General features: G+C 40.0%; 1 long non-coding RNA gene across 1 annotated transcript in view; it reads left to right on the top strand.

Annotated features, from left to right (window-relative positions):
* The window catches only part of LOC309384361, a 28,551-nt gene that overhangs the window by 6,245 nt on the left and 1,143 nt on the right, over positions 1 to 21,163 (top strand). The gene's annotated exons all lie outside the window — the stretch shown is intronic.

The following is a 21,163-nucleotide window of genomic DNA, read 5'->3' as shown; positions in this document are numbered from 1 at the left end:
TGTTTCATAAGTCAAAACAGATACACATTCCTTCCATGACATAAGGTTGTTTCTTTACTGTAAATGAAAGAGATAAGATAGGGAGCAGCTCTCAAGTCCATAAGGTCAACTTTACCATTTGAAAAAACGAGGCTCTGGTGTTGGAAGACAGAGCTGAAAATACCACTATATTCCTGGCTTCTACCATCTTGCTACTTTCAGATGTTTAGAAATAGGCTGCCCCAAGTGTCATTATCCTTAATATCAACAAATCCCATTGTTTTCAAAACAGATTTCCATACTTGCATTTCCCCTTATTCACAAGGGCCAAACAGTGATTTTAAAAAATGTGACTTTTGTAAATTATATGCATATTTGTTCAGAATGTCATTCCATAGAGTCCAGTGACATTCCAGGAAAAGCATGGAAAGGATCCCAATCTTCAAGCTAAATGAGAAATAGTGAGACAAATTGTCTGCTTGAAAAGTTAGTGAAGGAGAGAAGTAGAATCCCAGTTGGATCAGCACTCTGGTTCTGAAAAGTAGGCTGCAATCCTATTTTATCATGTATGGTACATCCCTATTATTACTTCCAACCTTGAATTTGCACCAGTAAATTTCCCCCCAAAGGTGATTTCAGTTAGATAAAGGGGTTAATCTCTGATTTTCACCCAATTTTACATGACTGAAAGTAAGGCCTGAGATCTTGAATCAAATTTGACCATGCCGTTCATGGAGGAATCTAATTTGGAACAGTAGCAGATTGTGGATCATCTTATCTCTACAAAAATAACAAGGAAGACTTTCATGGAGATTTAGTCTCCATCAGTGTATCTTCTGCCTCATGACTGTAAGAGAAAGCTAGATAGGTAGATTTGCTTAAAAGCTTAATTTCATTCTCAAATATTTTATTGTTCTAAATCGGAATAGGGAGGGGGACTTTCAACTAAGGTGCTGATTACCATCTTTAAAGCGCTCCATGGCACGGGACCTAGTTACTTGCGGGATCGCATCCTCCCACATACATCCCTGCGGCCAATTCGCTCACACAGGGAGGGACTTCTCCTGGTGCCGTCCACTAGGCAATGGCAACGGGCGACACCAAGGAGTAGGGCCTTCTCTGTGATGGGCCCAACCCTCTGGAATGACCTCCCCCCCCCGACATTAGAACCACTTCTGACCTCCGCTCCTTCCGGCAAAAATTGAAGACTCACCTGTTCCGATTAGCAGGCCTGGCATAATTACAACTGTCCCTCCTGGCAAATGTATTATTATCTGGTTATCTTAGGGGTTTTTTAATTTGTTGTGTCCGTTTTAGGGATTTAAAACTTATATTTATATTAGCTTTGTACAGTTCTTTTAATTGCATTTTAACCTCCTCCAAACTGTACATATTTAACTTTTTATTGTATTTTGTGATATTCTCTATGGACTGTACACCGCCCCGAGTCCCTTCTGGGAGAGGGGGCAGTCTAGAAGCACCAAATATAAATAAATAAATAAATAAATATTGCTGAACTACAGCTCCCTGAAAGCCCAATTAGCAAGGCTAATGGAGGATGGTGAGGAGGAACGCTATGAATTGTAAATCAGGAGCATATGGTGGACAAAAGGTTCCTCATTCTTGTCCTATGTATGTTTTTTGTAACCAAAATGACAACTCTTCCTGAAATGGAAAATTCACAAGTGAAATTTACATGTCAGATTCCAGGACTTTAGTGAACTCTGACCTGGCAAATATCTGAGGGTGTTTCTTCACTGCTGAATTGAGCATCCTAAACTCAGTAAAAAATTATACTAACATTAAATTTCCTCTCCCCATTGTTGCTGGTCTCATTTGTTTTAGATCACTTCAATCATTTGACTTCCTGCTAATGTAATGGATACCAAAAGCTAACTATTTATACACCCCAAAATTATCCTTGCATGGTGTCAGAGAGATTTTAAACTTATTTCACTCATAACATGAAAGTAATGACAAGCAAACACAATCTTCCCAGAAAAGATGATGCTAGGGTATGTTTGTGCCATAATTAGGTGCAAGTGTGAACACAGTTCTAAGATTTTCAATATGCTCATCCATCTCTATAAAAGGAATGTTGTGCAATTAGAAGGTGGATAGGATTGCAGTGTGGAATAGATGTCCCAATATTTTTCCACTCTCTCGTTTGAGCTCTCTCTCCAACCTTAAAGATAAAGTGACAATCTGTTGTACAGCTCTGGCAATGCTCTCCCAAGGGCTATAAATCCTTTGAGCATCCTCACTGATTTTGCAGCAGCTGTGTGAGTCATAATGACTTTTTGTATCTCGAAATATGCAAATTAATTTTGCATTTTCATATTTAAGGGGAGTGGATTATTTTATCTTGAGAAACTTATTATCCTTTATTTTATAAACTGCTTGTGTTATGCCTCATGTTATAAAGAGAGATACTGCCATTTAACAGTACCATTGCCTTCTGAAATTGTAACAACTCTACTATGAGGACATCTCTCTGTAGGACTAAATGGAGAACTGTGTTTGTTCTTAAAATATATCCCTCTAGATCCCCTCTGGCCATTTTATGCATCTCTCTGGTTTTCTTCAGATAAGAAATGCTTTCTGTTTATAACAGAGAATTTTTCAGGATCCTCAGATATTTAGAGAAGATGCCAATGTTTCCTGTGTCAGTTTTATTATCTTTCCACAAGAGGAGGATTAGGGCTTCCTGCCTTATAAAGATCAAGTTCTTTGCCTAATTGCATTGGAGAAAATCTTGCAACAAAGTAGACACTAGATGAAAATACAGATAAAGGAAAATTAGAAGATTGACTTAGTCTTAAACAACTAGGCTATCTGGTTCAGCATTATGTTTGACATACTTGGTGTGTATTCAGAAAGCTCATAAACAGGTAATGGGCTAGAGGTGGTATTCAGCAGTTCTGACCAGTTCTGGAGACCTGGTAGCAGAAATTTTGAGTAGTTTGGAGAACTAGTAAATACCTCCTCTGACTGGCCCTGTCCCCATCTATTCTCTGCCTCCCAAGTCTCAGCTGATCAGGAAGGAATGGGGATTTTGCAGTAACCTTCCCCTGGAGTGGGGAGGGAATGGAGATTTTACAGTATATTTTCCCTGCCAGGCCCACCAATTCACACCCACCAAGCCATGCCATGCCCACCAAGCCACACCCAGAGAATTGGTAGTAAAAAAAATTGAATCCCACCACTGTAATGGGCCCACTTCTGAGCATCATAATAATAGAAATTGCTACCAAAAATCTGCTTTTCTTAGAATATGTAAACAGAACAGAACAGGTCCATCTGCATCAAGGTCAATTCTGTCAATGCATCAACTATAACTTCAAGAAAACAACTAATTTAGTAATATGTTACCAAACCTTGGTGAAAAAGCTATGTGTTATTTGAACCACTATCTTATTTTCTGATGTTTGATTAGTTCCTTCCTGAGAACAGTGAAGTATAACAATTGTTTGGTGGTCTCTTGAAGTCAAAAGAGGCATGCTCTAGATAGAAACCCCCTGGTTTTTCTCCATGAAGTTACAACACATTATGTTCTTGAAAGATCATGGATGCAAAGTCAAGAAAAGATGTTCTATGTTCTGTTCTGTGAATTTGGACCTAGAAACCTCAGGAGGCATTTCTTCTAGTTTTAGTTCCTCTGGGAGGGAGGAACTTTGTGAGGAAGAGACCAGTGAGGAATCTGGCATCTTTCTTTTTTTATATATAGTATATAGTCCTGTCATGCTCACTGTGATGGGTTTGTGGTATTGTAGCCACCCATAAATATCACAGTTTTATCTTACACTTTAGTTTCTCATATGCTTCTGATAAGTTGGTGACCTCTGAATCTGTGGGATTGTGCATATGTTGATTGAAGATTCCAATCCAACACATCCAGAATAGAATAAATCATTTTGAGAAGCTGGTTTCATTTACAGTATCTGCCAAATTGGGGATCCAAACTGTATTTTGTAACCGATAGCATTCTGTCCTGTGATGACTCTTCCATTCTTTCCCTAGAGATGAGCCTCATAAAGTGATTAACCAGCTCAGCCAGAAATCTTATGCACAATACATTAAGCATAATTACTTTTAATCTTGCTTAAGATTCCTGAGTCTGATGAACAAATGCAGGCCATTTGTTTGTTTATGAATCCATTTATTTTTCTTTTTACAGCCCTGTAATCCCTTTGGGGTAGATTTGGGCTGGTTAAATGGAGCTAGCGTTTACTAGTCAGATGCTGTAGCAATTAAAAATGTACCATTAGCTTCACAGGTGGGGAAATTCCCTAGGTCCCTCTATAGTTTCTACAACTTTTTATCATGCATTATATCCCCCATATTACTAAAATCAAGACCAGAAAGAGGAAAAATGAAGAGAAACTTGGAGGCCACTTCACACAATACTGAATGTGAAATTATTTATATAGTTATAGCGTAAGAAACTCATTAAACTAAACTATTATAGATATTGTTAAGTAATTAAGCTCCCCGTTAGGAGAGCAAGTATGCAGAAAAAAGTAATGAGAGTGATATGGAATAACACGCACAAACCAGCATACAGAGACACTGAATAGTATAAAATATAGTAGTTTACTATGTAGAAATATAGAGGTATTCAGAGTCTAATTAACAGTCTAAGTCATACACGGTTCAGTAATTCAGTTATCAAAATAGTCAGTCTAACACACAAAATATAGCTAAACAGTAGCAAACCACAATACCTCAAAATACACTGATCAACATCTAACAAAACAGAGAGCTAACAGCCATTCTGGCTCCCTCTTATGGCTGCTTGAGGTAACAAACCAATTACATCTCTTAAGCATTTAAAGTAACAGTAAAGTAATCATAGCTTATATACATTGCCAAGCCAAGCCTAGGGTTACATCCCTAACAGATATGGTGAAGAATATTGGGACCAGGTGAAAACTGGTCAATAGAGACTTGCATCCAAGTCTTTGGAAAGGATTGGGCAACTTCATGGAGAAATAGAAACAATAATCTTTATTATCCTCTTCTTGCTGTCTAATTCCTGACATAGCTCACCAGCCAAGTCACCAAGGCCATTTCTAACTGTAATCCAGATCTGACTCCAGATTGAGATGGGTCCAGTTAATCTATTCCATCTAGAAACTCTTGGTGCTATAATATCATAAATACATTTCTCCATTAGGCTAAAAAGGGTAGAGTGGAAATGGGACTACATATTGCTGGTTACAATCCAATCCTGACCTAAGATTAGACTCACTGATTTTTTTTAGGATCATAAACACACTTGGAACTATTGGAATAAGGTCAGAAGGAAGCTCTGATCTGTTTCTGCTCACCTTAAGGGCAGAGAAAATCTTTGGAAAAGATTTGGGGGGGAAACATTTTTCAATGTTTTCCCCCAAACTGATGGATTCTAGCTATAAATCCCACTGCCAAATGTGGAAAAGGGACATTTTCCTCACTTCTGAAATTAATATCTGTAACAACAGCTATAAATAAAACAATCTTTATATGTAGTTATTCCAAGAAAACACTCCCATTTGTTTCTTTCTAGAAAGAAAGACTGCAAGAATTTGAGGCATATAGCTGAATCTTTCAGTAATTTTGATCAAATAAAATAAACAGCTTTTGAGATTTGTAATTTGGTAACATTCTCCCAGCAAAATCCACTTCTAAGCATTTCTTTCTTATGGATACTCCATTGAGCATGCTGATATCTCCCTTTTGTTTCTTAGGAGTCACATTTTGGTCTTTTCTCCAGTTTCCCCCCCCTTGATTTACATAGCTTAGCATTTGATCATAGGGAAGTTACTCCAGCTATTGGCATTTATTTCAGTGTGTTCCTCTATGGCAGTGTTTCTCAAACTTGGCAACTTTAAGTCCTGTGGACTTCAACTCCCAGAATCCCCCAGCCAGCATAGCTGGCTGGGGGATTCTGGGAGTTGAAGTCCACAGGACTTAAAGTCGCCAAGTTTGAGAAACACTGCTCTATGGTGAGAACTGGAAAGAATAGGATACTGTACTATTGCAACTTAGAAGAACTCCTAAAGACGAGATTGAAGCTACCAACTGATAGAACTGGTGGAAGCAACCTGCAGAGCTAAATGCTATCATGTTCTTGCTCTTACCTACCCTTGACTATAAAGCCAATGCTTCTACCTGAAATCAACCATACTATGCTACTAGGAATTTTTGCCACTGAAAGAAATATAAAGCAAGATGTAATTATTTCCTATGTGGGAATTTGGCCAGAGTGAAAGATAAAAGCAGTTTTCCGAATGAAAAACGAAAGACTTACATAATAAAGTCGCTATACCTTTTTCACACCATGCAGTTCTAAGGTCGCCTTTGGATGAACTGTGGAAAATATATATCATGAAATAGTTAACTGTCTCGTGCATTGTAAAGCCTGTTAAGGGATGCCACCAACTTTACAAGCATGTGGCCTGTTAGCGTTGTATGGCTAATTGCTACCATGAGGTTTGAAATGTTTGAACATGACAGAAAAATGGAAGAAAATAGCTACCCTATGCATGCTGACAGTTGGAATGTGTGAAAGCTTTAGACATGATGGGAAGAACAAGAAAATTAACCTTGCTTCTCTCTCTAGGGCTAGGCCTCCTCATCCCCTCCCTCACAGAGAAGTACAGCTGCCACAAAGACTTTGCTCCGCTGCTGAGATTTATTTTGAATCTTCCCATTTTAAAATTAGGAGTATCTCTCTGTAGACAGAGGAAATGCTACATCAACTCAAGCACTTCATATTTGGAAAATGACAAGACTGGGGAAATAGGGTAGTAAATCTCACAGGCCATGTCTCATTTGCAATTGACGCATACAAACAAGGCATACAATAATACAATACAATAGCAGAGTTGGAAGGGACCTTGGAGGTCTTCTAGTCCAACCCCCTGCCTAGGCAGGAAACCCTATACCGTTTCAGACAGATAGCTATCCAACATCTTCTTAAAGACTTCCAGTGTTGGGGCATTCACAACTTCTGGAGGCAAGCTGTTCCACTGATTAATTGTTCTAACTGTCAGGAAATTTCTCCTCAGTTCTAAGTTGCTTCTCTCCTTGATTAGTTTCTACCCATTGCTTCTTGTTCTACCCTCAGGTGCCTTGGAGAATAGTTTGACTCCCTCTTCTTTGTGGCAGCCCCTGAGATATTGGAACACTGCTATCATGTCTCCCCTAGTCCTTCTTTCTATTAAATTAGACATACCCAGTTCCTGCAACCGTACTTCATATGTTTTAGTCTCCAGTCCCCTAATCATCTTTGTTGCTCTTCTCTGCACTCTTTTTAGAGTCTCCACATCTTTTCTACATCGTGGCGACCAGAACTGAATGCAGTATTCCAAATGCTTACCAAGATATTATAAAGTGGTATTAACACTTCACGTGATCTTGATTCTATCCCTCTGTTGATGCAGCCTAGAACTGTGTTGGCATCTCTTAGAACATCTGAAAAAGGTTCGTGTTGTTAGTCAAAGAGTCACCAAATTATCTTCAAGTCATAGACCAGGGCTTGGCAACCTTAAACACTCAAAGAGCCACAAAGGTGCTAACCGGAAGCCCCCCTTTCAATTCTGGAGCTGAATGGAAGTCTGGTTCCCCACTATAGAGTCTTCTCCTAGTATGGCATCTAGGGATGAGTTCCGGCAGCCACTACTGCTGGTTCGCTCAGAGATGCACCACACATATGCACACACGCTGTGCACTTTGCACACATGCACAGTACAATTAAAATTGCTCTGTGCATGCGCAGAAGCCAAAAACAAGATGGCGCCGCCATAGCACTGCCAGGAGAACCATTTCAGGGGCATGGTAGGCCTGAGTCACTGCTGGTTCCAGGCCACCAAGTTACTACCGTAGGAACCCACCACTGATGCATCCTTGTCCCTCTACCTGTCCTAACCGAAAGCCCTATCAATTGTGGAGCCAACTGGCGACAGGGAGCTGCAGCAGAGGGATGAAAGAGCCACATGTGGCCCCAGAGCCACAGGTTGCTGACCCCTATCATAGGCCAACAGTTTAGTATCTGCTTCTTACACAGGCATATCAACCTATGTTTAAGATGGGAAGCTGTCTGAGGGGAAAGGGGAGGGAAGGGAAGGGAAGGGAAAGGAAAGTTTGCATATCCATGACAGTCTAAAATGGATGTGGTCATTTCTGAATAGGCAGGCTCCCAGGGTGAAGAGGGTGAAGAAGAATAGGAGAGTTGTTTTTTTCCCTTTGATCCTTACTGTGCTTTATCGGAGAATCTTTGTACATCCCACTTACTTCTGTCTTCAAAAGAATGAAAATCTAACATAACCGCAAAAAGAAGCCTGTTATATGAGCACAGTGAAATGTTCTCTGTTGCCTTTTTCCTTTATGTATGCTTGCTATAATAGACTGATAAAACCTGCTTGTTCTCTGCTGAGCTATAATAAATTCTGACCTTGAATTTTGATAGAAAAGGGGGAAAGAATAAAGCTTTTGTACAGTTAGTAATGTGTCAGTCATTTTAGGCAGAACTCACAAGCAGAATGATGCAGAACTTTTATTCCCTGTTCCAACCAGCCGAGGATTATTTCTGAAAGATTCTATACATATTTCCTTTTCCCCAGATACATAACATTGGGGGGGGGGAATTGAGCATTATATTGGGCTCAGGATGAATTGTGAGGCAGTGGTGGGAGAGATTTAGAGAGATTTTCTTGTTTTTCTACTTTATAACTTTATTCTCAGACCTGCCAGTATCCCACTTTGGTTTCTTAGAAGTTCTAATTTGCTGCATCGGCTTCATCATTCAGGTGAGATATTACGATTTCAGTACTGTGGCAAAAATGTTGGACCAAGTAAATGAAATGCAAAATCTGATTGGCCATGGGAACTGATTGCATGATGACTTGGGACCTGCTGCACTCCTGGAACATACTCTGCTACATTCCTTTCTGCTAACCTTAGTGGGTATATTTTTTTGCTACTGGGCATGCTTGCTAATTTGTTTATTTGCTTGATTGATTTTGTATCCCTTTTTTAAGATCTCAGAATGAGTATACATACCGTAGTTTTCCCATTAGGTGGGTAGACAGCAATTGGCCCAAAGTCACCCTTAAGCATCCATGGTTGAGAATGATTTGAAATTGGATCTTCAAGCTTAATCCTAACTGCATTATGTTTCAGGTTTGTTTCCCCTGAGATTTTGTATTCATACAAGCCTTGCGATTCCTTCAACATTGCCACCCCTTCCCTCTCCTACTGTAAGCAGATGCTGCTGGGCAGTGGTGGGTTTCTGCCGGATCGCACCGGATCACGTGATCCCGTTGGTCAATGAACCCGGAAGTAAGTCCCTGTCACGGGACGGCGCTTGCCTGCGCTCCACCAGCTTGGGCGCGACCGGAGATGCTTCTCTTCTCAGAAATGTCTTCAGTGGAGTGGTGGCAGCCTGCGTCCCTTTTAGGAGCTCCAGTGAGGAAACTTCTCCGGTCGCGCCCGAGCTGGTGGAGCGCAGGCAAGTGCCGTCCTGTCGCAAATGAGATAGTGAGTGAGGTGAATCACGTGGTTGCTCAGATCACATGAGCACAGTCCGAGAAGACATTTCTGAGAAGAGAAACTTCTCCGGTCGGGCTGCGCCCGTGTGATCTGAGCAACCACGCGAATCACCTCACTCATTGTCTCCCTGGCGACGGGATGGTGCTTGCCTGCGCTCCACCAGCTCGGGCGCGACCGGAGAAGTTTCCTCACTGGAGCTCCTGAAAGGGACGCAGGCTCAGCCTGCCAGGCTGCCACCGCTCCACTGAAGACATTTCTGAGAAGAGAAACGTCTCCGGTTGCGCCTGAGCTGGTGAAGTGCTAGAAGGGGGGGGGGGGGGGAAGGAGCAGGAAAGACAAAAAGGAGAATGAAAGGGAGAAAGAGGAGGTGGGGGATAGGGGATCCTTGCTGCTTTCTAAGCTTGGTGGTTTTCTTACAGACATTTCATTACCAAACTAGGTAACATCATCAGTGCTAGAAGGGGGGTGGGAAGGAGCAGAAAGGACAAAAAGGAGAATGAAAGGGAGAAAGAGGAGGTGGGGGATAGGTGATCCCTGCTGCTTTCTGAGCTTGGTGGTTTTCTTACAGACATTTCATTACCAAACTAGGTAACATCATCAGTGCTAGAAGGGAGTGGGGTTGTGGGGAAAGAAGGAGGAGGAGAAGTCGAAGGACAAAAAGGAAAAAGATGAGGGAGAGGACTGTGGGGTCCTTTGGTGTTCTCTGAACTTGGCCGGCAAGCCACTCCCACCCAGTCACATGGCTGGCAAGCCACTCCCACAAAGGAGGCCACACCCACAGAGTAGGTTCCAAAAAATTTTGAAACCCACCACTGCTGCTGGGTCAGCTGCACAAGACCTTCTGCTTGGAGAATTGAGCACGCTCTTGGTGTGCATAAAAGGGAGTTCCTAGATTTTCTGTAGCAGCTTACAAATACTTAATTGACTGTAACACTCCTTGCAATCAATCAGATCACAGCTAAGGTGCTTTCAGTTCAGGACTTGTGCAGTATGCTGATGTACGTATGGCATGCATGCATACCCGTGTGTCTTGTACTAAAAAGATCCTTCAGTGATTCACATTAACAGGAGGAAACCAGATACACTCCCCCACCCCAAACCTAAAAGAATTTGGTTTCTGATTCTTGGAAACACTTCCTCTTAGTGACACTTTAATGCACAATAAAACATATTAAAACCCTGATGCGGAGCTTCTGAACAATGACCGCATTTAGTACATTCTCCAGGAATAAGAAAAAAATCAATTTTGTTCTGCTAGTGCAGCTGTAAAATACATCTAGTCCAGGTTTAAACCTCAGCAGCTGTTTAAAAAAACATCAAGTAAGTCACCTTGGTCCTAGGACAGCGGAATCAGCTAATTAGGAAGGTCATTTCTAGCCTCTCCTTCAATGGACATAAGGAAGTCTAATGCCAAGGGGTTTCAGAAGGAAAAGTTATTTCTAATTAAACCACAGTAGATGAAGAGCCACAATATTATTTTGGAATGAGACCTATTTAAAGTATTACACCATTGCTATGGCAACAGTGAACTGTGCTCAGGAGATAGAAAGATACATACTGTAGGCTAATGAGCATTTGAGGAAACTTCCATTTGGTTAGGTTCTGAACAATTACTTTTGCCATACTTTTTACACAAAAGATCAAGAAACTATAGTAAAAAGCACAGTGGGGCAATTTGTCCCATATTTATAAGGTACACAAAGCAATGCAGTTCTGGGAACAAAAGAGGGAGTGTATCCATTTATGGAGTCTAGGCTAAAGGTGAAAAATGAGCCAGCCAAAAAAGGAGAAAAACAGCTATAATTTGACTTCAGTTTCTGATGAGTGATAATTACTTTCACTAGTGGGTTGCATCTAACCATGAGATGAACATGCCCTGCAGATATATGTTTTTTCTGCCAGTTCCCATGACATTGTCTTTTATCTCCCCTCCAACCCAACCTGAGGCAAATTATTAAATTATCCTTAGCTATTCTGTGGTAGTTATTTTTCTATTATGCTGTCAGCAATCCAAGATAACTACCAGAGGTGGTATTCAGCCAATTTTCTCCAGTTCGGGCAAACCGGTAGCGGTGGCTGGAGTAGGCTCCGCCCACCCTCCCGACGTAATGCGTGAGCACTGTGCATGCACAGAAGGCAGTGTGCATTTGCAGTCGCAGCGCGCATGACGAAGTGCAAATTTGCAAACGGGAAGGGAAGGGTACAACATGCCTATCATTGAGGAAGTCAAGTGAACCCTTAAGTCAAATGAGCCCTTCAAGAGCCTATCATTGAGGAAGTCAAGTGACCCCATAAGGTGGAATCCACCTGGCTCTATTGGCTGCTATAGCCAGGTATGAATAGACCTCCCTCTGGACCTTGGATACTGTCCTCTGACTTGAGCATTGTATGTGTCTAGTACTCTATCTCTCCAATCTCAAATTCTAGGGATTAGTTGATTTGTAGGATTGGAGAGCTGACTGGGAGACATGCCAGATGAAGGAGGAAAGTTGACTTTGCCATCAGCTGTCCCATCCTATGGATCAGCTGACTTACAGAATTGAAGTCATGGTGGCTATGAAAATGCCTCCATTTATTATGTCCTTTCTTAGCCTAGCAATTGAATCTGCTCTAGGGAGCTGCTGAGTTTTGACTGCTCTTTTAATCTCTGCAACCTGGTAGTTAAATTTGGAAATCAATAGTCAAAGCAAACCAATGGAGGCTGTTATGCGGAGGAGCTGGTGACGTATGTCCCATTCTGTGACCTGCTGCTGGAACTGCAGCATAAGGTAAGAAAGACTGGTGCTCTCACAGACTTGCACTGCACACAGGATAAAAGGAACTCCCTGGGTAACAGTGGTGAGTTTTGACAAGTGACTTTTTGCTTAGCGCATGCAATATAGATCAGTTCCAAAGAACCCCTCTCTCTAGCCCATTCCTTTCATTGCTATCCTGATTGGCAGTTGGGTTCCTGTTGGCTGGTAAGAGCCAGAAATGGGAAGGGCAACACAATCAGAGATAATAATATTGAAATGATAACATTTTAATTAAGGACCGAGGAAAGCCTTTATGCAAGACATGAATTGTGGTGAAGATCAACTGCATGAAGATGGCAGCCATGCAACAAGTATGTTCAGAGAGAATTACTACAAAGTAGGAAGGACTCCAGGATTAGAGTAAAACACATTTAAAATTCTTTCATTTTTACAATGCAACAGTTGTAAAAACTCATTGTTCATATGCATTATCACATCATCCCAAGCTAAAATAATGAATGTATAGGTTCTTTTAAAAACATAACTTTTCTTTGCCCCCCTCCTCTTATCATGGCTGGATCTATACATTGTATTGGATCATAATATGGCTTCTTTGTGGACCATTCACAATAGTTACATGAGCCAGCAGTGAACTGCAGCTGCCAAAAAAAGCCAATGCAGTCCTAGGCTGCATTAACAGAGGAATAGAATCAAGATCACATGAAGTGTTAATATCACTTTATAATGGTATTGTCTGAAATAGGATATGGTTTCCTGCCTGAGTAGGGGGTTAACAGAATACAGAATTGGAAGGGACCTTGAAGATCTTCTAGTCCAACCTCCTGCTCAGCAGGGTTGTCCAATCTCTTCTTAAAAACTTCCAGCACATTCTAACCTAGGCTCCCCAACAGCCTGAAGCAAACTCCTAGTCCCGAAAAAAAATCCTTTTTATTAATTTGCTGTGAATTCTGCTCATTCACACCCAGCAAAGTCTTTCGAGGGAGGATGTACAGTCACAGACCTTATCTGGCTTGGAGAGCTGACAGGCCGTCATCTGCAGAACTTGGCAAGGAGTCTCAGAGAGTCGTGAACCAATTAAGCGAACTAATTGCCTCCTGCAAACTCCACTCCCCTTACGCTCCTCTTTTATTTCCTCTGGGAGGGGTCATTCATCGTCCACATGTGGCCTTAATCCCAAGTCTACCCCTGTTCTTTAGCTGCTCCCTTCGTCTGGCAACTCTGCGCATGTGCACACTGGGAACAGGCTCCAGTTGTTCGTCTGCCTCACTGATGTCTGACACTGAAGGCAGCTGATAACTGGCATAAGCTCTGGCCCCCTCTCTGCCCCCAACACAGAGCCCTCATCAGAGCCTTCCCCAGACTCCAGGACTGGCCCCTGTTCCTCCCCAACCTCCTCACTGTCCAAATCTGCTGCTAGCTGTGCTGGCCGCTGGTGGGCAACAACACAGTGTTGGAGATTCACAACTTCTCGAGGCAAGTTGTTCCATAGATTAATTGTTCTAACTGTCAGGAAATTTCTCCTTAGTTCTAGGTGGCTTCTCTCCTTGATTAGTTTCCATCCATTGCTTCTTGTCCTGCCTTCAGGTGCTTTGGAGAATAGGTTGACTCCCTGTTCTTTGTGGAAACCTCTGAGAGATTGGAACACTGCTATCATATCATCCCTAGTGCTTCTTTTCATTAATCTAGACATACCCAGTTCCTGCAACTGTTCTTCATATGTTTTATCCTCCAGTCCCCTAATCATCTTTGTTGCTCTTCTCTGCACTCTTTCTAGAGTCTCAACATCTTTTTTACATAGTGGTGACCAAAACTGGATGCATTATTCCAATTGAAGTCCTACTACGTGATCTTGATTCTATCCCTCTGTTAAAGCAGCCTAGTCCTAGGACTAGAAGACCTCCAAGTTCCCTTCCAACTCTGTTATTCTGTTTATTCAGCTAACTATGGTTAAAACAAATCATGCCTTAACATAATGTAAGAACCTAGTCAAAGTCTCCAACTATTGTTTAGGTTCAGCAAATGAAAGAATAAAGCACAATGAGTGAAATGGAGTGGGGAATCCCACAGTCAGAGCCAGATGTTGCAAAAGAAAGATAAAAGGCAGCTAATTTCATCCTCTGTCTCTCCCCCACTTAATTCTCTGAGCTTGAAAGAGAAATGAAGCATAGTACAGCCTTGATCAAAGAGGAAACTGATACTCAAGAAGTCAATACCTCACCACTAAAGTTGGTTTTCAGTCTTGCATTAAGTGGATTTTTTTAGCCTTAACCAGAAACTACTGGGATACCAGTTGCATATCCAAATGTCAGTGTGTTTATTTAGAGGCAGGGTAATTCAGTTCAATTTAGATGATTTGATGTGTTTAGAAATGAGATTTTAAGACTGTTTAAAGTTGCAGCTTAAAGATAGGTAACTGTAATTAACTTATGTTAATTATTCTACCCATAACAAAAAGCCCTGAACATTTTACCCATTGAAAGTCAGCTGTCATTTATATTTTCCCTTTGCCTGACAGGAAATACATAAAGTAGCAAGTTCTGTTTTTGCAAACATGGCCTGGGTGTGGCTTTCCAGGTCTTAGGGAAAGAGAGTTCCTTAGTCTTACTGAGGGGTAGCAAGAGTCCAAACTTGGATATTCTACACAACAAGCCCATATCCACTCTTGTCTAAAGGACCTGCACTTCTGATGGAATCTTCTATTTTTAGTTATTATTCTATTTCTTCTTACTATTTCCAGATTCATCGCTACTATACTAGACTCATTCTACCTTGTCCCCATTTCACTATACAGTAGAGAGGTATGTATCAGAGGTAATATACCAGTTTTGGAGAACTGGTAGCATAAATTTTGAGTAGTTCAGAGAACTGGTAAATACCACCTCTGACTGGCCCTGCCCCCATCTATTCTCTGCCTCCCGAGTGCCAGCTGATCGGAGGAAATGGGGATTTTGCAGTATCCTTCCCCTGGAGTGGGGAGGGAATGGAGATTTTACAGTATCCTTCCCCTGCCATGCCCACCAAGCCATGCCCACAGAACCAGTAGTAAAATTTTTTGAATCCCACCACTGGTATGTATGTGTATGTGGACATCCTTTAGATCAGAATTTTCTAAATGCCCATTTGAGCATTCTCAAATTTAAATTAAATGTTCAATTCTCTCATTAAAGCATAAAAGAGCAACAACAATTATAGCTCAGGCTGCTGTAAAGAGGTTATTCTTCTCTTGTTGGCGATATTTTAATTCCTTAGGGATAAAGCCATATCAGCAGCTTGCCACAGCCATGGTAATCATTTACACAATGTTTGCTTAAGAATTTTTACACTTTTAGCACACAGTACATGGTGAGTTTATTCCTGTTGGCAATTTCACTTCCCAGGGATGTTTAGATTGGGGTCAGGGAAATCTTTAAAACTAAAGCTTCATTCACACATCATGCTAAGTTTGGATCTTTGGACCAGGGGCTGTTGAGTAATTCTTATTTCCTGTATTCACACATCTCATTCCTTAAACCATGGGTTACAAATTGCAATAAACAAAAATTTACCACATTATGGATTATGGTGATATGTGAACCTATCCATATTTTCCATACTTGATTTATCCTGGATTATTTTATCGCCCCTTAATGTGAGTATCCCACATATATGTAAGGCTTGTTCTTAGCTAAGGAGACAAACACTTACAAAATTTGTAAGTGCCCAACTTACCACAGGATAAATGATACCAGTTATCCATGATAAGATTTATTTCCAGTAGGTGTAATGAGGTAATAATTTGGAACTCTATAACTAGCAGTATAACACTGAAACAACGACTTTTAAACCAGAATAATAGTCTTTAAATAGTTTTATATACAGATACATGCATTAAACGGAATAAATAATTGTTTGTTGATATGTGTGAAATCGGTAGAGATAGAAATTCCTTCTGCCTGTTGGGAAAAAGAGATTTTTCCCAGTTTTTGTCCTAAAGACATGTTGGATTATATCTCTTATTATCCCTTGCCAAAATGGCCAATCCCTGATGAATTTGATCCTTTCTTATGTGATATAACATGTCTTAACCTTCCTCCCTGTTTCTCCCCTGTAAACTATGCCTCTAGATATTATTTTTAGAATCTAGAATTTTATTCCTGCTGAGAAGTTTCCTGACACTCTCTGGCGATTTATTACTTTGATTTGGATGCATATAACTAGAGAAGGTCCAGAAGCACCATCTGTCCAGAAGAGGTCTTCCCACTTAAACCAAGCTGCCCTGTATATAACCTAGAAAGCTGAATTGCTGGCTTCAACCTTACATGCAATATTTTTATGGCCTTCTTTAACGAAGAGTAAATGTTTCTTATTTGTAGTCATGGTTTTATACCTTGTCAACCATCAAGTTTGCACAGAAGCAAACTCTCTGTGTAGAATCAATCCATAGCAGTTGCCTTGTCAAGACAAAGAGCAGCTGTTGAGCTTAAACAACCAGCATTTAACTGTAAAAAGCAACAACAAAAAAATCTTGCAGAAATTATACCCTTTCTAATTTAAAACATCTCTGCTGGATAACACGCAGGAAATGACAATTATTTTTCATTCACTTACTCTATTATTTGGCTATATGACTGCTTTGCTAAACTTTCAAAGAGATCTCTTTCATTGTCCCAAATCTTAACAAGGCAAGGGTGTTTTAATGTACAAGAATCTATTGGAGAGGAGAACTACAGCTGTTAAATGTGCCTATAGTAGTAGATATCCCTTTTGCAGTTTTGAGTGAGGCTCCTGACTATCATTTATCAAGAAAAAAAACATTAAACTAGATCTTCTGGTGTTATTTTCTTAAGCAAAGGTCTATACACTTGTTTTGTTCTAGATTATTTTTTGTAGTTTATAATAATAAGTAAACTGTTGCAAGGGACAGCAAAGTATTTCTTTTCAGCAATTTCCTATTCTGAAATAGATTTGATTAAAGAAAGATTTATTAGTGTATCTAGGAAAGGGCCTAGAGGGATAAATTAGATTGATGTAAAAATTACAAACCTGGCAACTTTGCTTTCCTTGTTAATGTAATTGAACTTCACAGTGAAAGTTTATAAATCCCGTATGGATGCCAATTCTGCCTATTTCTTTTGTTAGCATAGTGATGGATTTTCTAGTTAACTGGAGTCTGATTTGGTTCACTACAAAAATAATGAGCTACATCTTAAAAGGTAACTGTTGGGGAATCTAGTATACCCAAATGAAATTTTATGCAAGTATTTATCCAGTTAATCATATATAATTTTCTCTTCTGCTAATGTTTACCTTGAATGACTCCAGTTGATGGGATATTCTGACTGTTCTTGAGTTGCTATTAAGGAATAATGTCTGCTTTCCTTTAAATAAATATTTGTAAAAAAGGTTGCAACTGATTCCGGCATGGAACAATCCCAAGGAACTGCAATGCTACCTACACTTACTTACGGTTAAGGTCCCATAAACTCAGTAGGACCTATTCTGAGTAACCTTGGCAATATTGCAAAAGGCCAGAACAATGGGTACCTCACAAATATTTTTAAAAAGCAAATGCAATCCAAGTATGTTTAATAGGCATCCTCTTTCTTACATATTCCATGACTCCCTTTGTATGATACTCTGGAATTTTCATTAGAAGTTTCTCCAGTATTTACTCTATACTCAAGATGAATTGTAGCAACAGGAGCCTCTGGACAAATATGACCCACTTAGGCACTACTGAGTTATTTCAAAGTGATTGAACAATTGAAACAAGAGATGAATGTCCTCAGAAGGTACTAAACGTATGTTTTAAGAACTAAGATGTAGTACAGATTTTCTCAATTGTGTATCTTTCAAACATGTTGGGATTTTAATCCCAGAATTCCTAATTGATATGGCTGTTGGTATCAAGTTCAGAAATTGTGTCCTAGTGAAAAGTATCTGCTTGGTTTCTACTCAGTTTCAGCCATTTTTATAAGCTGAAAATATACTTTACTTGGGTAGGGTAGGGGTGTCAAACTTGTGTCATCACAGTGTCATCACATGATGTACCGTGGGTGTGACCAGCATGTGACACATCCGGCCCATGGGCCGCGAATTTGACAGCCCGCGAATTTGACAGCCCGCGAATTTGAGGTAGGGGAAAAGGATAGTGAAACAAGTCAAATGAAGCATTAGTCCAATGTGTTCACCAGCTTTAAGTAGAGAAACACAAGCTGGTAATTAAGAAAATTGTGAATTTAATTTAGATGAAATGCTCAATGAGCAATAATTATACTTGGTATGAAAAATAAGATATTTCAAGTTCTCGTTTCCTTTTTACACACATCTAATGCAACCAATAATGATATATCATAATTGGAAATTAATATTTGATGCTTGAGTTGCAGGTTTCAAAGAAGGCCTTCGTTTCATATTTATTTTTTTAGAAATGTTTCTGTATGCTATACACCTTATGAAGATCAGTTCCAACTTTTGGGTGTCTCACACCGAGCATCACTTAGTGAACTGTATCTAAATTTCCACCAGCTCAGACATCAAGGAGTCTGATGGTTGGATTATGTGCTAGAGATACAAATTCTTGTGAATGCTTTATTCCTTCTGTTGGTTTAAAACAAGCTATTATGAAAGTTATTATTCAATATGCTTTGGGAATTATAGAGAAATCTGATAGCCTGCCTATGTGATATTAATAGGTCAGCTTTGCAAACACAAAAGATCTGGCTATACAGTCAGTAATATAAAAGGATGCCGCATTCTTGAACTCTGCAAAGTATTTCAAATAAGCTATAAGCTCTTCCACATGCGTCAGTTCATCCTACAAATACACTTACTACTTATGCTGACATTCTACTACTACTCATACTACTTATGCATCAGGTCAGGATTTCACACACCATTGCTTTGACAAAACTGGGACACAATCCCAGCCAAAGTATAAAGATGTATTTTCAAAATTTGAGTAGTTTCTTAGAAAGCCTTTCACATCTTTCCATTTCGAAAAGCTAATAATTGTTAAGATGCCCTTGAGTTCTGCAGAGTGGACAAACATGATCAGTTGTCAGTCTTGCATAGATGTTCCAATGTGTTTGGGGCAGCTGGGGTGGATTTATCTGCAGCTCTTTAAATGATAAAACATACTGACTTTCAATTTTTCTGTCTTAAGTTCAGAGACTTATAAGACGTCTAAACAAATCTCTTTCCCAGCTGTTGGCCAATTAAAACTACATTGTGGACATATTGCGTCCTCTGTGACTGGTACAAGAAGTGTCATGATTAGCTCCATGTTGTTGTTTTTAAATTAGGACTTTGTTGCAGTTCAGGTTCAGTCAGTGGTGGGTTTCAAAAATTTTTAGAACCTCTTCTTTAGGTGTGGCCTGCTTTGTGGGAGTGGCTTGCTGGCCATGTGACCAAGTGGGAGTGACTTGGCAGTCATGTGACTTGGTGGGCATGGCCAACTTGTAAAATGTGGTGAAACTCACTTAACAACACTCTTGATTAGCAACCAAAATGTTGGCTCAGAAACTCTGGCATTTGAAGCACGCAAGTCTTAAAGCTGTCAAGTTACAAGACCCTTGCACCCCTAATCCTTTACAAAAAAAAAAAAAAACCCAGGGGTGTTCAAATTTAAGACTTGTGGACTTCAACTCCCAGAATTCCTCTTCCAGTCATGTTGGCTTAGGAACTCTGGCATTGAAGCACGCAAGTCTTAAAGCTCTCAAGTTACAAGACCCTTGCACCCCTTACCCTTTAGAAAAAAACCCCAGGGGTGTTCAAACTTGACAGCTTTAAGATTTGTGGACTTCAACTCCCAGAATTCCTCCTCTCTTTCTTCATCGTGATGATGTGCGGACGGGCGGAGGAAGGGAGCTGGAACCAGTTCTAAGCGGCACTGTAGATTTGTGGAACCTTTTCTATAGAAGAGGTTAGAACTGGCAGGAACCCACCCCTGGGTTCAGTTCATAGCTGCCATGCAAATCCTTGGGGAAAAGCAAAGTTGCTTTAAGGAGCTGCAGACAACTCATTAGCTTGTGTCCTTACTTATTGTGAAGTGCCTCTTCACAGTTAAATTCGAACCGTTAGCTAAACCTACTGTTCATTATGAATGTGTTCCTAAATCACATTTCTTTGCCTGAACTTGAGGGACCCATATCCGCCTTTTCCTAGCAGATAAAATACACTTCATAGTTTTCTGCTGCTGAGATTTCATGGGGCATGAATGATTTGTTTTTAAAGACCCTCATATAGTCAGAAGATCAAGGCAAGCTTTTAGACACATGAAGAAATTTTATTTAGAAGGACAAAACCTAAAAGCCTGTTGCCATATAACTGAATTATTTTCATTTTTAAAATATGATTACCATTGCATTTGACCACACAGTCGGCATATTCTGAATGACTTTGTTATAATATTTTAGATTTTGCTATATTATTATTTTAGAAAAGTAGACTTCAAATAAAGTTGTCAAATGTATAGTTAATCGTTATTATTTTTAGAACAAATGCATATATACCTTCATGTCACCTGAGACAATCTTTTCTTTCGAGACTACAATTTATGAAAAATGCTGTAGTTATGAAAAGATCTACTTTATCAATATCTTGTGATCCAGGAGCATAAAATAACAAGAGTTCCCTTGTAACAAGTAACTTAAATGCTTTTCAATTAAAGTCAATGGGACCTAAATTTTCCCTTTGGGAGGAGGGAAATATATATCAAACAATCCCTGATTTCAAGTCAATATAACTTATTTAAATGTCCAAAGACAAGTTGGTGTCAGAGGTGTAAACAGAAAATGATCATATTGGTAGTTCTCTTGAAGGTTGAGGGGTTGGCCTAATTTTTCAAATTCTATCAATAATTTTTCAAACTCTATAAAAAACAGCAATTGATGACCTGAAAATATCCTGCTGAT

This window comes from Natrix helvetica (assembly GCF_964273705.1).
Source record: "Natrix helvetica genome assembly, chromosome: 1".
In the NCBI taxonomy this organism is placed as follows: domain Eukaryota; kingdom Metazoa; phylum Chordata; class Lepidosauria; order Squamata; family Natricidae; genus Natrix; species Natrix helvetica.
The sequence above is the reverse complement of the archived record's forward strand: the minus strand, read 5'-3'. Positions and strand labels throughout refer to the sequence as shown.